Source organism: Podarcis gaigeae, assembly GCF_964106915.1.
Source record: "Podarcis gaigeae genome assembly, chromosome: 3".
In the NCBI taxonomy this organism is placed as follows: domain Eukaryota; kingdom Metazoa; phylum Chordata; class Lepidosauria; order Squamata; family Lacertidae; genus Podarcis; species Podarcis gaigeae.
The window spans coordinates 52,548,461-52,565,130 of record NC_139680.1 but is presented as its reverse complement, the minus strand read 5'-3'; the positions used below and the strand labels follow the sequence as shown (position 1 = coordinate 52,565,130).

The following is a 16,670-nucleotide window of genomic DNA, read 5'->3' as shown; positions in this document are numbered from 1 at the left end:
GGTTTCAGTGAAACTCAAGCCTTGTTGCTTTCAGTGCAACTCAGTCGTGATGTCAAACTTGCAAAGTACCCAGATTATTAGAAAAGTTTGAGGGTCAGATCCAATGTTAGCAGAGGCGCCAGCTTCTCAAGATGATTGAGGGGGCCTGATGCGACATCCTGATGTCACATGCACAATATTATGAGTAGCCAGGGAGTAGAACCAAATGCCCTCTGAACATTGAGGGGGACTGGCTTACTAAAACAAAACAAAACAAAACAAAACAAAAAACAAAACAAAACAATATTGCTGGGCCGAAAGTTCCTCAACCCCTAGGAGCTGGTGCCTATGAATGTTAGTCGTATTCACTGTATGAGTTTGTTGGATATTTCTCTGATATAATTATGTCTCTTGCACAATACAAAGGACACAATGTCTCTCTTCTGATAGTAGCAAGACCTCTCGCAGATAATAAGCCCAGCCACACCTCTGCTACACAGCATAATACTACTGATTCAAAGTAATGGTATTATAATCAGCAACAAAAATGAGTTTGTATCACAGCTGATACCAAAGAGCTTTAATTACTTATTAGACCTATATGACATTTAATTAAATAAATGCTAAAAATAACGTTTGCATAATCAATGTGACCACTAATATTTATTAAATGTAACAATTGTGTAATCTCATTAGTATTTGAATATATTAAAGGTAAAGGTACCCCTGACCATTAGGTCCAGCCACACATGACTCTGGGGTTGCACGCTCATCTCGCTCTATAGGCCAAGGGAGCTGGTGTTTGTCCGCAGACAGCTTCTGGGTCATGTGGCCAGCATGACTAAGCCACTTCTTGCAAACCAGAGCAGCGCACAGAAACACCTTCCCTCCTGAGCGGTACCTATTTGTCTACTTGCACTTTGACGTGCTTTCGAACTGCTAGGTGGGCAGGAGCAGGGACTGAACAACGGGAGCTCACCCCTTTGCGCGGATTCGAACCACCGACTTTCTGATCAGCAAGCTGAAGGCTCTGTGGTTTAGACCACAGCGCCATCCATGCCCCTATTTGAATATATTAGTATAGGTGGTGATGCTGATCATTTAACAAAGTTATGTATAGATTGCCTTATAAATGAATACAAAAAATTTGAATATGTTGGTATTCATTTATAAGGTAATCTATACATAACTTTGTTAAATGATCAGCAACACCACCTATACAATCAAAGTTGGCATTGGAAGAATTAGTTTGGGGGAGCACTCAGCTAATTAGGACATAGAATAATTATTTCGTAGGAATAAAAGGATGGCAAACACTATCATTAACTACGGTATTAACTCTATTATTTTATGTGATTTCTTAATAGACAATTTTTAGGATACTTATATTCTCACTTAAAATGTATATGATTGTGACAAAATGGAAGACTGGAAAATGGGTAATTTTCTAAAGATAAACCTATGACTTGTTGCACCCTTAAGCATTATCTTTGTGAATAATACAGTGACTCAGTTTAGCTCTAGAAAAAGCTAGAGTGTGCTAAAAAAATCAAGCAGTGTACCAATGTAATTGATTCCACTTCTTTCATATCACTGTAGTTTTCTTTTTCTTTTGAAGTAATAGCGGAAGATAAGGACAATACTTTATTTTAATTTTTTGCCCCCCTGAGGCTGTGATCTTAAGCACACCATTTGGAAGCAAGTTTTGTTGATATGGTAGAACATCCTTCGTAGGAAATGCATTGAGGATTAAGGTACAAAGAAATAAACTGAGAGAAAATTGAACTACTTTAAGTGAAAACAGTCTTGAGCAAAGAGTCCCATTAACATTGATCTGAAATTTACTGAGCAATTATAATTTTAGGACACGTACAAAAGGGTTTGCCATTCATCCTGCTCTGCAGGAAAGAAAGTGCCTCCATCCAAATGTCACTTTGATCCTCACTCAACCAAGGGTACATCCCTGGGTGAATTAACTGTTAACTAATCAGGCAGCGTAGTTCTGACAGGAGGTATCTGTTCTTTATGCAGCAACCTATTTGAAAAGTTATGGCTGAGTGGTGCTTATCTGTCCTTTATATTTAGTGTGCATGCTACTTGATTTTGGAAGGAGACCTCTGCTGTGTTTAACATTAATAAAAATTATGGTAGCTAGTAAAAATCTTGATTCATCTATTTTGACTGCATTTTCTACTTGCCATGTTAGTCAGCTCAAATACCTCCTAGTACAGTTTGTTATTATATTTATGGTCTGTCCTTCCTCCAGTGGGCTCAGGGTTTCACACATGGCTCTTCCCAGTCAACTACCGTAACTATCCCCCATTTCATTAGCACAACAACCCCATGTGGTTGGCTAGAGAGAGAAATAGTGGCTGGCCCAAGCTCCATCCAGCAAGCTTTGTGGCTGGGGATGTATTTGACCCCAGATCTCTCTGACAATAGTTTGACACATCCAACAAACCATTTTGGTAAAATACCATCCTTTCCAATCTGTCTATAAGAGGATCAAGAATCACAAAACATTTCTGCAAAGATGCCTTTAAAAATCCTAATTTAACGGAATGGTTTATAGCAGCCTAGAATAAACTATCAACATCATTCTGGTACTCTCTTAAGACAAGCATGCAGCTCTCCCATTTCCGTTAACTTGTTTCAGTAATCAGACACATACTATAGGTTAAAAACAACAACCCACCAAAACTTAAAAACAGGTTTTTACCAGTTTTATAAAGCTCTCTGAAGAAAAGCTTTTTCTATAGTTAAATTATAACAAGAAAGAGAGACCTTTGCTCCCAAATGCATCTACATGATTGTGAGGTACTCTATTCCCATGTACCTCAAGACCGTTAAATATGACTATTTGCTGGCATTCATCTTTGAAAATAAAAAAGGAGTTGAAACCACTTTCCTCTTTTTTAGGACTGAGTGTGAAAGAAAACAATTTTGCATTACTTTGATGTATTCTTGGACGATGTATGCTTGTTTCATTAGGATAATAAGTGAAAAGGGGTAGCTTCATAGTGCCTGGAAGGGAAGCCATTGATAAATTTAGTGGCAACTGTGGGGGAAATGAAGACAACCAATGCAAAACAAAACAAAACCCTGAAGGAAGTGATTATATATATTTACAATTACTCTACAATCTGATTTCAAATTAGTCAGAATTGCACTATCCTTAGATTAAGGGGTTGGTATTGTGGAGGAACAACTAGAGATGTTTAAAGTTATTGCTATAGACCAGCCCAGAGCAGGATTTATTCATAATGATCACAGAGAACAGATGGCTAATGGGTTTCAATCCATGCCCGAAAGCAGTGGGGTATTTTCTATGCTTAGTCCCAATACCATGGCTGGATGCCCAACACAATATGTGGTGCTGAAAAAGAGATCTGCAGGTGAGGACAAGGTCGAGTTACACAGAATGACACAGAAGGCTGTAAGGGGAAGATAGACAAGTCAGAGCAGTCAGCATCAGACTGAATTCAGGAAACCGGGGTGGGGAAGTCACAGAAAAGAACCAAGTGGAGCATAAGAAGCTGTGGCAGCACAATGAAAAGCTACGTCAGTTACAAGATAAAGCAGCAGGAGCAGCAGTAACAACAAAATATGTAAGTGAAACAGCTGTGCCAGCAGGCATTATACAAAGGGAGAAGGAGGGATGCACAAAGCTTAGGAATGCATGCAGGTGCTAAAATAAATTCTGCCTTATCCTTCTCATATCAGGAGGAAAGATACCGTGCTTGGGAGTGAATGTGCAGCTGCCATTGTTTGGCTCACTAGATATGCTTTTGCTCACCTTACAGTTTGCTTAGGAAAGAAATCATTCTAGGACCCCAAAGTAGGAGTCATTTAATTGTCTGACAGCTATTAACATGCATTTTGGTTGTGTAAATCACGGCCAAGAAAAAGCCTAAACTGTGCCTTGGGGCTGTGCAGCCTGAGAAGGGGCAGCTAAACCTTTTCTCTCCCTGAAACAATTATGTCAAAAATCTCCTTGTTGGTCTTTGCAGTTAGTTCCTATTGGCACTGGTTTGGCCCTAACATAACCTGTTCATTTCTATTTGCATTAATTCATTTATACAGCATACAATTGCTCTCCTGAATAAATTTGTTGGTCAGTGGCACAATCTTAGGATAGCTACTTGTGCAAGGAATGCTCTGCTCCAGCAGCGAAACCTTGAGTGGCTGTAGCGAACCTCAACCAGAAATCTAAACTAAACCTGTTTTAAACAAAATCTGCATTCTTAGGTTTCAGTTCATGCTCCCTGTAGGGTCACTTTCAGTTTTAAATGCAGCTTATTTTCTCCTGGGGTCATTAAATGAAGCTGAAAGGTGGGAGGAATAGGCAAAGGAAGTAATTATTCACACAGCACATAGAATTTTCTACTAGAAGATATTGTGATGACCACCAACATTGGTGCTTGGACATTGGACAAGTTCATGGATCATGATTTCTGCATTAACTTCCACATCAGAGGCAGCTTGCCTCTGAACACCAGTTGCTGGGAAAGGCTACAGCCAGCCATTGCACTTGTGTCCTGTATGTAGTCTTCCCATAGGCATCCAGTCACAGTGGAAAGAATGCTGCTCTGATCTAGCATTTATTCTCTTATTTGTGAATGCATTACTGAAGGTATACATCAGGTATAGGCAAACTCAGCCCTCCCGATGTTTTTGGTCTACAATTCCCATCATCCCTGACCACTGGTCCTGTTAGCTAGGGATGATGGGAGTTGTAGTCCCAAAACATCTGGAGGCCCGAGTTTGCCTATGCCTGGTATAGATAGTCTGCTGGCATAGATAAGTGTGTTGTTTAGGAATGATAAATTAACACCTTCTATATATCAGGATAATACACCACTGTGCTGGAAATAAGATAAAGTCTATGCTAATTTTTAAATAAGCTCAAAGCATTTCTAATTTTGCACTTGTGATCTAGTAATCATATTCAGTTAATGTACAGAAAAATGTATACCTATATTCCAACATATATATATGTTATTTATTTATTTATTTGAATTTGCATACTGCCCAAGAGCCTAGGGTGGTTCACAACAGAGAAATACAAAAAGAGAATACTTAATGTAACAACTTCCCACCCCCAATAATCCTCATCCCACAAACACATTTTTAAAAGCCATAGAATGTTAGTCACCTGAACACCTGGGAGAATAAAAACGTTTTCACCTGTGCCTAAAGATATGTAATGAAGGCACCAGGTGAGCCTCCCTGGGGTGAGCATTCCACAAATGGGGAGCTACCACAGAAAAGGCCCATTCTGATGTTGCCACCCTCTGGACCTTTTGTATTGGAGATATACAAAGAAAGGCCTCAGATGATGATCACAGGGTCTGGGTTGGATCAAATGGGCAGAGGTGGTTCTTAAGGTATTGTGGTCCTGAACCATTTAAGGTTCAAACCAGCACTTTGAATTGGTCCCAGAAACTAATTGACAGCCAGTGCTGTCAGGCCAGATCAGTGTAATATGCACAAACCGTCTTGCCCTGTGAGCAACCTGGCCACCAAATTTTGCACCAAATGACGTTTCTGAACTATCTTCAGAGGTAGCCCTACATAGTGTGTTGCAGTAATCCAACCTAGAAGCTGTCCCTGTCCAGATAAGGACACAGCTGGGCTATCAATTTCTCTTCTCTTACACTTATTTTGTTTGGAATCTCCCCATAGCTTAGATTAATTATTAATAAGAAATTGCATTTCTTTAATCTGGTTATATTAATCTGTGATGATCCATTATTTTAAAAAATACAACCACGACTAATCAATGAAATTAGATAAACTTGTTACAGCCTTCTGGACATAAAAAGACAGTATAAATGGTTACCTGTTGTGCAGCATGCACAGAAATTTATTAGATAAGGGCAGCTAACTGGCTTTCTTCAAATCATTTTCATCTGGTTCCTATAATGCCTCTAACAAATTTTAATCAAGGTATGGTTAAAAAAAACCCCTTTGCCCACAATTTAATTTGTAAGGCAAAGAAAACTGTTGTCAAAAGTTTTGACAGGCAGAGATATCAGACATTTTAAAGTATTTCATTTCTCTTTTCGTTTTGTATTTAATTTTCTAGTCATACCTGTCTCAGTCATATGCTGAATAAATATGAAAAGTGGTGCTGACTTTATTATAGATGTTGACATTCCATGAAAGTATTGGGTTGTGCAGCAAAATATACTTCTGTCTGAGGAATAGAAAAGCCACCTGTAATATAGGTTGACTGTCCCAAGTTGGTTGTATTTATTATTATGATTGTTTTGCTTTCATCCACCCTCTACCCTACAGTTCCAAGGTTACAACAACATAAATAGTAGAAATTAAAACTAAGTAAATCCAAACCGTGTTGCAGAGTAGATGTCTTAGCCAGAGTAACATGAATAGAGTTGTAATGTCTGCCTCTTTCATCAAACAATGGAAGTGTCTTTTCATTCTCATTCGTGATTTTTTCCATTGGATTTTATCTTGTACAGTGTCATTTATACTCGTGTATGTTTCAGGGAACATCTGTAGGCAAATGATGTACACTGCCATTGACGTACGGCTCTCCTTTTTAATTTTTTCGTACTTTTGCACTACAAAAATGTACAGGATTTAAAGCACACACTACATGTTCCAGCTCTCTCCACAGCTACCACAGAAGCTTTCAGGAGACTGTCAAGTACCACTGTTTCAGCACTTGCAATTTTATTTTGAAACGAGAGTCAAATGTGCCTAAATTGGTGTGCTATAGCCCTGGTTGTATGGTTTGTACATGGCATGAAACTGGAACTGGCAGCCTGTCTGATCTGTGCTCCCTATAAAATATGTGTAACATATTTTGCCAAACTGGTGGTGCTAGTTCTTGTGTTTGGGCCAAATTTCATTTAAATAATTATGCTCTGCTACTATACTATTTCACGGGACGCGGGTGGCGCTGTGGGTAAAAGCCTCAGCGCCTAGGGCTTGCCAATCGAAAGGTCGGCGGTTCGAATCCCCGCGGCGGGGTGCGCTCCCGTTGCTCGGTCCCAGCGCCTGCCAACCTAGCAGTTCGAAAGCACCCCTGGGTGCAAGTAGATAAATAGGGACCGCTTACTAGCGGGAAGGTAAACGGCGTTTCCGTGTGCAGCTCTGGCTCGCCAGAGCAGCAATGTTACGCTGGCCACGTGACCCGGAAGTGTCTCCAGACAGCGTTGGCCCCTGGCCTCTTAAGTGAGATGGGCGCACAACCCCAGAGTCTGTCAAGACTGGCCCGTACGGGCAGGGGTACCTTTACCTTTACCTTTTACTATTCTCTTTGCAATTTCAGTTGAAAATACATTCCTTTCCCCACTTCTTGCTAACAATTGCTTCACCAGTGCCAGCAGAGTATGGGTTTTGCAGTGAAGCTCAGAGAAAATTATACTTCCTGTGGGTCCAAAATATGTTACATTCATTGTGTTACATTTTGTTAGTTTCATGTCCATAAAATGCTTTTAGGAAACTGCACTGAAACTGTGCATAGTGTTTCAGCAAGTCTGCTGTTTTGGAATAGAGCTAGCTCTACAAGAGAAGGCTGTGCTTGCATATGGTTTAAGGCAGCCTAATCCACAAACCAGTTACAAAGGATTACTTGGATTTAAGAGATTTAGTCACATTGAAGTCAATCCCCAATCTTAAACATGCTTGCTTGCAAGTAAATCCTATTGATTTTAATGGAACTTTTATAAAATTGTGTTTGGGGTTGAAGGCTAGATCAACTTATATGCAAGTGCTGTGGCTTACCTCATTTATAGGCAAAGTCACAATTTACACCATTTTGCTTGGTTTTTTTACAATAAAACAATGAAGTCTGGCTGGCAGATTTCAGTAAGCCTGGCAGAATTCTCAGGGCAATATTCTAAATTTGCAGTATGAATGGCTGTTGGTGTCCATTCAGATAAGTATGTAAAAATAGGCTGTAGTGCTTCCCTTTGTTTATAATTGATGACAAAGTAGGAAAGATAACACTTTAAACTGAATTGGACAAAAGTTCAAACCAGGACATGGTGTGAAATCACATGAATAAGCAAGCTTGCTGAAAGTCTATGCCTGGTCAGAGACTATTTGGGTACCCTGTTGTGCCAACTTTTATGTCCATGGATGAAAGGTACCTTATAAATACAATAAATAAAGTATAAGCAAGCAAGCAAGCAAACAAACAAACAGTGTCTAGGCATTCACTGGGGCAGGCTGCATTTGTATATCAACAAAATAATGAATTGACACTATAATATGCATAGTTTTTAATGAAACATTTAACTATGCTGTGGGGGGGGATGATGCAATCCTTTTTTCACTTACTTGAGAGAAATTAGCTGCACGGAATTAGCTAAATGTATACTACTGGGCAGGATATTGGCTGCATTCACAGGGCAGATTATTCCATTGCCCCAAGGTTTCCCAATTGTTAAATTCTGCATTATATTTGAGCTTTCATGTGATGTAAAAACTACTTCTGGCAAACTAATAGAATGCACGTTTAGCCCTCATTTCCTCCACTTATAGTCTGAAGTCATGCAGGCCAGACACAACCTTAGCAATAAATAGGCCAGCATTATTTTTATTTATTTATACCTTGTTTTTCCTCCTAGGATCTCAAAGTAGCATATTTGGATCAATTCCTCTTTTATCTTCACAACAATGCTATGCAGTAAGTTAGACTGAAATATAATGACTGACGAAAAACTACCCAGTGAACTTTGTGGCTCTGAATGAGCATTTGAAACTGGATCTTTCCCATTCTTGATCAATACTCTAACAAAAAGAATGTGAGTAAGGTACATGTTTGTTGCTGACAGTGGGGCATATATGCTTATATGAAGCATAATTGTATGGTTGCAGAATTCTATGCAAGTAGCCATTCTATGTGAGTAGCCATAAATTCCAGTCATGCTCATTATAAATTCTCATCAGACTGGTTTGTTGTGTTCCACAAGCTTCCAGATCTCTGAAAGAGGACAGATTATTGTAACAAGCACTGCCTTGAGTCAAAGCCCTTAACTAAATCTAAGAGACCAATACAAACTGATCACAGTGGAGAAACTGAGTTCAGGTCTTCAAGGCTATGTACAAAAGGTTTGCAGCCACTCAGGGAATGGAGGGGTCTGGCAAGTGGATTCAATGTACAGGCACATGCTGCACCAACATTGCAGAGAGTGAAGGGCTGATGTGGGTGCTATTTAACTCACCCCATTCTTCTCATGGCATCTTCATCTGTCAGGCTACCCACCTTCCACCCTACTGGCAGTGAAGCTAGTGTCTGGTCACCTTTGCGGGGACTGGTAGGGATCAGCTTTGCTGTCAGGTTTATTTCCCTACTCTGTACTGATGTGGTGGGGGTATTAGCAGGGGTGGGGTAGTCATTATAAAGACCAATAGGCACATTGGCAGGTTGGTTATGAGGAAGTTAAGGTTTGGTGAACACCCTTGGACAGGGGAGGGGTGTAGTCCTGATACTGCCTTCAGGGCTGTGGGACATGATGACAAGGTTAGGAAGCAACTATGGAACCCATCTGTAACACTTGCATGGAGAATGGGGTCCACTCTCATGTGAAAGGGAGGGAGTAGAGGATGTGATACCCCAGGCCCGGGCCCTGGGCAGGGTTGGCTTGCCCACAGTTTAGTTATTAGTTAGGTCTTGCACCCTCTTCCTGCTTTGCAAATCATTTTTGGGTTTAAATATGGGTTTAATTGGGTTTAAATATTGAGTTTTAATATGGCCCAGTTCTTTTGCAACTTGCTTCTTCATTTCCTTGTGTGCTTGCAAACATACTTCAGTTTGCCACTGTGGTAGGAAGTTGTGTAAATAGAAGTTAAAGTAGCTACATGACATTTAGTGTTCAGCAGCCGTGCCAGAATATTGTGTATTAAGCTGAACTTAAATCTGAAAGAAATATTAATACTTTCTACCAATACATTATGGAAGCAGTTAATACGAACTAAGCATAACTGTGGCTTCCCTCATTATTTTGTACCCCTTTGAATTCTACATGATAAATTAACCTATAGAATACCTCTAGATAATTAAGCAAATAGGAAAGTGTTTGTTCCCATAAAACAAAGTTTCACATGCATGCATTCACATTAAAGCAGCAAAATAAACATCCTTTTAATGGTTTCAAGTGCAAATTTGAATATTAAAAATAAGCACAGACCCAGCATGCGGTCTTGCTGCAAGGAAAGGAGAGAGCTGGGCTTGCTCTAGATAAGCTGCCTCTGCAGAACTTTCCTTTTCTGTACCTTTCTTTTCTGCACCTATTTCTGTCAACCTGTTAGTGTTGCAGCCTATTCTGTAACCATATGGAGACTATCAGTGCATCACCAATAAGAGAACGAAAGAGTACACAGATTCACATGAAATTTTGATATGATCCTATAATTGAAAGAAGCACATGGTACATATCACTACGGTAGAGAAGACTGTGACAAGGTGGTTTTTGTGCCTGCTCAGTCTGATAAACATTCATGGCCAACTAGAGGGCCTCTGCTTTCTTATGGTTCTTTAACTTCATAGTGGACTTGGACCAGACATCCCATTGTATACAGGATATGTCATACAAAGGTCATTTCTCTGTAAAATGGGAAACATGGTCACAAAATTTAAATCAATTTTGTGGGCTACTTAATGTTGCCTCCACTTCCTTTTTCTTATTGCTGCTTGTTATCTGTGCCACAATATGATTCAGGCAGTATAAAGAGTCCACCCAGGAGAGAAGAGTATATGAGCTGTGAGAGGAGGTGTGGGAAGAGGGGCAAGTCAATAAGGAAATCATTCAGAAACCTGGGTCTCTGGTGGTTCCTTCTTCATTTCTAGGCTGTTTCCTAACCCATACCCTGGGGGTGGGCAGGAGGAGACTCAGACATAAACCAATACAGAGGAAATGCAATGTAAATGAATTACCTAGAATAATGTTGTGAACCTTAATTCTTGAAAAATATATTACTGTAATCCAGTAAGGTTATATTTTTGCTTCATTATCATTTTTTTAAAAAAGAGGATTGAACCAGAGGTATGCTCTAATGATAAAATTCAACATGATTTGAGTCATGTTGAGTCATACTCTTCTTTCAGGGGGGATTTATTTATGTACTATGAAGACGGATTCTAAACTTTTTATGGTCTTTAAGCCATCCCACTTACATGGACAGGTTTGGATCATTGGGCCTGCATGTGAGTGCACATGTCTAATACAAAAATAGACATGCAATCCAGTGTGATTCTGTTGCCCCTTCTTCATGCAGTTGAAGGTATGCATTTTCATTAATTTCACATTGCAAATTAGGATGCATATACTAATGTCTTATTTGAGGCCACTACACTGATTTCCCCCCTTGGTTTATTGTTTGTGATGTCCTGCTATATTAAACTATTACTGGATCAGAGTTCCCATTTTTCTTTCTTTCTAACTGCTGTTAGAAAGCAGTGAAAAAGAAGAAAAACTCAGGCAGAAAGCTTTGTTTAAGGAAAGAGTGATATTAAGGATGACTACCAATCAATTTAATGATATCCAATGCAGAACGGGTGCACTCTGGAAAATCAGTTTTCAGTTTCCAGACCTTAGGTACTCCTTCCCTCAGCAATGCCCTCTTTAAATTGACCACTTGAAATATTCATCATAATTTTATTTGACCTTCAGTTAAAAGCCATATTTTCTATGCAACCATTTTTGCTGGATTCTTGGGTGGTCACATCATAAATTGTATATTCATTTAGTGAAAATATAACCCGTGTTTGAACTTGAGCCAAAATGCTAGAGTTTTCCTAAGCATAGCTGTGTATTGTCATGAAAATGATTAGCGAAGTAATGTAAGACTTGTATCTCAGTCTAGGGAAGCAAAAATAATGAGGAACAATGATGGTAACAAACTAATTTCAATACAGAAAAAGGAAAGAGAGCAAATGGTTTCGCCTTACTCAACGCCACAATAAACCATGGGAATAAGTCTAGTTCATGCACTCCCACTTCTCCTCTCCTGCTCTGACTTGGCTGCGAGGAAAAGCTTTTGCTTCCATATTTGATTTACCACAACTTCTTGTAACTTATGAACCCAACAAACTGTGATTAATCTTAACTATGGTCTGTTTGAATAAGCTGACTTCAACCTATGGGTTGTGAAGCTGGATTGTTTCAACGAAGCAAAGTAAAGCTGAAGCACAATTTACAGTTCAGACATAGCACTGAGCTATTTCTTCATGGCTGCAGCGAAGAAAGAGAGGGAAAGTATGTGAGCCCAAAGGTCATTACAATCATGATAAACAATAATTTATTGTGGCATATGAATGTAGCCACTATATATGGTAGCAAATGCAGGTTTCTCATTGTGTTTGCTGTGTATTAATGAAAGCTATGACAGGCATATCACACTAACGCATGAGATCATGTGCTATAAATTCATGTGTGAAAATTATACTTCTTTTTAGAAGTAAATCTCTGTGGCGTGCAAAATATACTTCATTTCTAGAAGTCAAGTTCTATTGTGAACTTAAATGGTATTTGAGGATGCATGTTTACAAAGGGAAAGGGCGGAAATGAAAGAGTGCTCTCTGTCTTCCTCTTCTATCCACTTAACATAAATAGGTTTCCTTTTCTGATCAATGGCTGCTATTTAAAAATGCTTTGGAAACTTCTGGCATTTTGGTAATGGGAAATTAAAATGTAATTATTGTCTCAATGGAACCGTCGAGAAGTTGAGCTTGGGAAGGAGAAAGTACGGTATATGTGACTGAAAACCCAATCATTTAGATCTGTGCAGGTGTATCTGTCTGTAAGGCTGGTGGTGCAGTTGTATTACCTATTGTGATTTGCTGGTTTCTGATGTCTTAGGATCCATCTCTTCTGACGTGATAGATGAAGAAAGTGAAATAAAGTTTAGAACAGCCAAACAGTCATTCTCAACCCTCTGAAACTGAGAAAACAAACCTTGCTTTCCACTCTACTACATTACTCTGACAATTACCACTTAACTCTTCAGTAACAAACATAATCCATTGATACCATTACTAAATGTCCATTAATCTTGCAATCTCCCTCCATAAGAACAAAATACAGGGGTATGTGCTGGGTTGAGCGAGTGGGGAATTTCACCCTTTGCCTACTGTTGTAATCCTGACCTGGATTCCCCTTTTCTGCTTTTCTTCATTAAGCAAATAGCAGGTGTCAATGTAGATTAGGATCCTCTTATCCTAAAATGTAGTCCTAGTCCATATCTGCCCATCTTTGCTGATTATTTGTGGAAGAAATACCTTGCAATCAGGGACAAATCACATGAGTAATGTCTTGTGTAATTTGACCATTAGAATTGGTGGAAGCAAAATATTACCTTTAGATTTCAGGCACTTTCTATCAGTTTCTGTCCAGTGTTACTACATCAATAAGCTACCTATTTATCTTGCTGTTTATAAAGTGTGAGGGAGTTTTATTTACATATATAAAAAGGTATATCTAATATGGGCTTTTGACTGTACCATAAGCGCCACTAAACAAGCAGGCACATTTCAATATGTATCACTGGGCTCATTCAGGAGAAGTAATAGCCTGTTAAACCAAAGCATATTAACAGGTAAGTTTTATAGTTCTTGAAAAATATGTATATGAACATTTGCAACCACATTTAGTTGCTGATACTGTACTTGGATCATATCTCTGATGCTCTGAAAGGTCTAATTTTCTCTGCCACTTCAACATTTTTAAAATAAAATGGTATTGAAGAATCTACATGCTTTTGAACAAAAGCCTTCCAGTATTTTAATTATAGTTTAAAAAGCCAAAGATCTGATAATTAGTTTAGATTCATCCCATGCTAATGTTGGTATCTCTCTCTCAAGCACAAAAATCTCATTCTAATGTATGCTAAATTTAAATCTAGCCTAAAATTGCTAATTGTGATAGTAATTGAGTATATGAGTTTTAAAATCTAAATGAAATTAGGTGAATATGTATGTGTGTGTTTTTCTGATTTAGAGGAATAGGCTCCTCTTACATGTTTATTGGGGGGACGCAGGTGGCGCTGTGGGTTAAAGCCTCAGCGCCTAGGACTTGCCGATTGAAAGGTCGGCGGTTCGAATCCCTGCGGCGGGGTGCGCTCCCGCCGCTCGGTCCCAGCGCCTGCCAACCTAGCAGTTCGAAAGCACCTCCGGGTGCAAGTAGATAAATAGGGACCGCTTACCAGCGGGAAGGTAAACGGCGTTTCCGTGTGCGGCTCTGGCTCGCCAGAGCAGCGATGTCACGCTGGCCACGTGACCTGGAAGTGTCTCCGGACAGCGCTGGCCCCTGGCCTCTTAAGTGAGATGGGCGCAAAACCCCAGAGTCTGTCAAGACTGGCCCATACAGGCAGGGGTACCTTTACCTTTACCTTTTACATGTTTATTGAGGATTCTACAAATTGCGACTTAGCTTAATCATCAACCATCATTTGCAGTTTATATTGCCCCACATGTTCTGTGGTACGGGCCAAAATGGCAAAAATAAATGCTAAAAGACTTTTTGGCCTAGAGAAAATTTGATGAAGGAAGGATTTGATACATTTATTAAATTATATACGGTGTGCAAAAAAGGTCCTCTGATAAAGCTGTTAGGGTCACCCAATGAAATTGATTGGCAATATATTCACTTCCTTACACAATGCATAAGTAATTTATGGAGCTCTGATAGAAGATGTGTTGATAGCCACTGGTTTAGGTGTCTTCATAGGGTGATAGACCTATCTGTGACTGTTAGCTACAATAGCTTGGTATAACCATATGTTTAGAGGTAGGACATACATACAGTATTTGAAACATGGTTGCTGTGGATGAGCAATGGGGAAAGGCTACTTTCCTCAATTGCTTTTGGTCTGTGTGACCAGCTCCTAACAAAGCTTCCCAACCATTAGCACAACAAAAAGTAGGTCCCTCTGCCTTCTAAAATTCCCAACAGTGTGGCCTGGGAATAAGAGACCCAGGGATTACTAGCACAAAGGCAAATAGAAATAACAGTTTTGCTGTTTTTAGCTTACTTCAAAACAGGTGCTACTTTTTTAGCACTTAATTTATCATTTAAGTATGTGTTTGTGTGAGAGAGGGGGTAGAGAGAAAGATGGGGACGGGGAAGAATCAATTCCATTCTCTATTGTGCTACTCTTTTGCTGGGAGCCTTCATCCATCTTTGGGGTGCACAATCTGTGGCCCTCCAGATGTTTCTGGACTAAAACTCCCACCAGCCCCAGCTGGAATAGCCAGTGATCAGGGATGATGGGAGGTGTCATTCAACATCTGGAGGGCCACAGGTTGTGCACCCCTGATCTATCTGCAGCTAACTGCATCCTCTGTTGGTGCAAATTTGTAGTACCATGGTTGAAACAGCCACTTGCCTAAGCCAGTGATATTATGAGTCAGTTTACAGTGGTACCTCGGGTTACGTACTTAATTCGTTCCGGAGGTCCGTTCTTAACCTGAAACCATTCTTAAACTGAAGCACCACTTTAGCTAATGGGCCTCCTGCTGCTGCTACGCTGCCAGAGCACAATTTCTGTTCTTATCCTGAAGCAAAGTTCTTAACCTGAAGCACTATTTCTGAGTTAGCGGAGTCTGTAACCTGAAGCGTATGTAACCTGAAGCGTATGTAACCCTAGGTACCACTGTATACTTCTTTTCAGCACACAGCCAATCCAGTAGAAACACACACACACACACACAATCTTATTATTTCAATGGAAGAAAAGTAAAGACAAATGCAAGAAGCCATACTATTTGCAATTTATCCTTCGCTGCTAGCCTTGTTTATTTTGAATTATAATAAATTATGTAATTGTTGATAGGAGAAGTCACACACATGCATGCCCACTTCCATTTATCCTAATGGTACTGCAAAGTTGTATTGCAGCATCAATGAAAATGTGGGTGTGCTTTCAAAGCCTTGGCAGCCTGTAGTGACCTTCAGGAAAAATGAAATGCTCTGCTGGCTAGGGAAACAATTGAGCTGAAACCACTGAGGCGCAGTCAACTCAGAGATAGACTTCCCAAATTAAAAGCTGTTAGCAACAGCTCTAAACAAGATTGGAAAGTGAGAGCAGAACATATTTCTTGAAGGTGATTTATGCAATGAATAAGGCATGATCAAGAGCACAAACCTCTCATAAAGAGGAATACCTATTAAACTGAGCAACCTGGACTTTAAACTGAACACCACTGTCGTCAAAAGTCTGTGTCAGAATCACAATTTGTTTAAACAAATAGATAAATGCAAACTGATGACCTTTTAACACACAGGGACATAAAATACATCCGTAGCTTCAAGTAATTAATTTGCAACAAGCCCATCCTGATTTCCCCCCTCAAGTATCTTTTGACAGAATGTTCACACAAGAGCATTAGATATTTGTAATGACCTTTCCTGATTATAATGTATCAGGCAGGCAACAATGGAGTTTTCACTGCATTCCATATTAATGTCAATTAGCTTGGTGTAACTGGGAAGAAAAGGTCAAGGCTTAAATTAGCCCACAAATTCCCCATAAATTAATAAATGTTTTAATATGGATAAGCACATAAAGACCCAAATAAGCTTAAGCCCCAAAGAAACCCTAATTATTTCAGTTCTCTGCAACAGAGAACAATCCATCTAAAATGTTGGCATATGTGTTAGGAACTTTCTAACCCAATCTTTGTTGTTTTTCTGCCCAAAAGTTAATGTAAAATATTA

General features: G+C 39.5%; 1 protein-coding gene across 4 annotated transcripts in view; it reads left to right on the top strand.

Annotated features, from left to right (window-relative positions):
- The window catches only part of HS3ST5 (heparan sulfate-glucosamine 3-sulfotransferase 5), a 145,954-nt gene that overhangs the window by 10,140 nt on the left and 119,144 nt on the right, over positions 1–16,670 (top strand). The window lies entirely within an intron of this gene.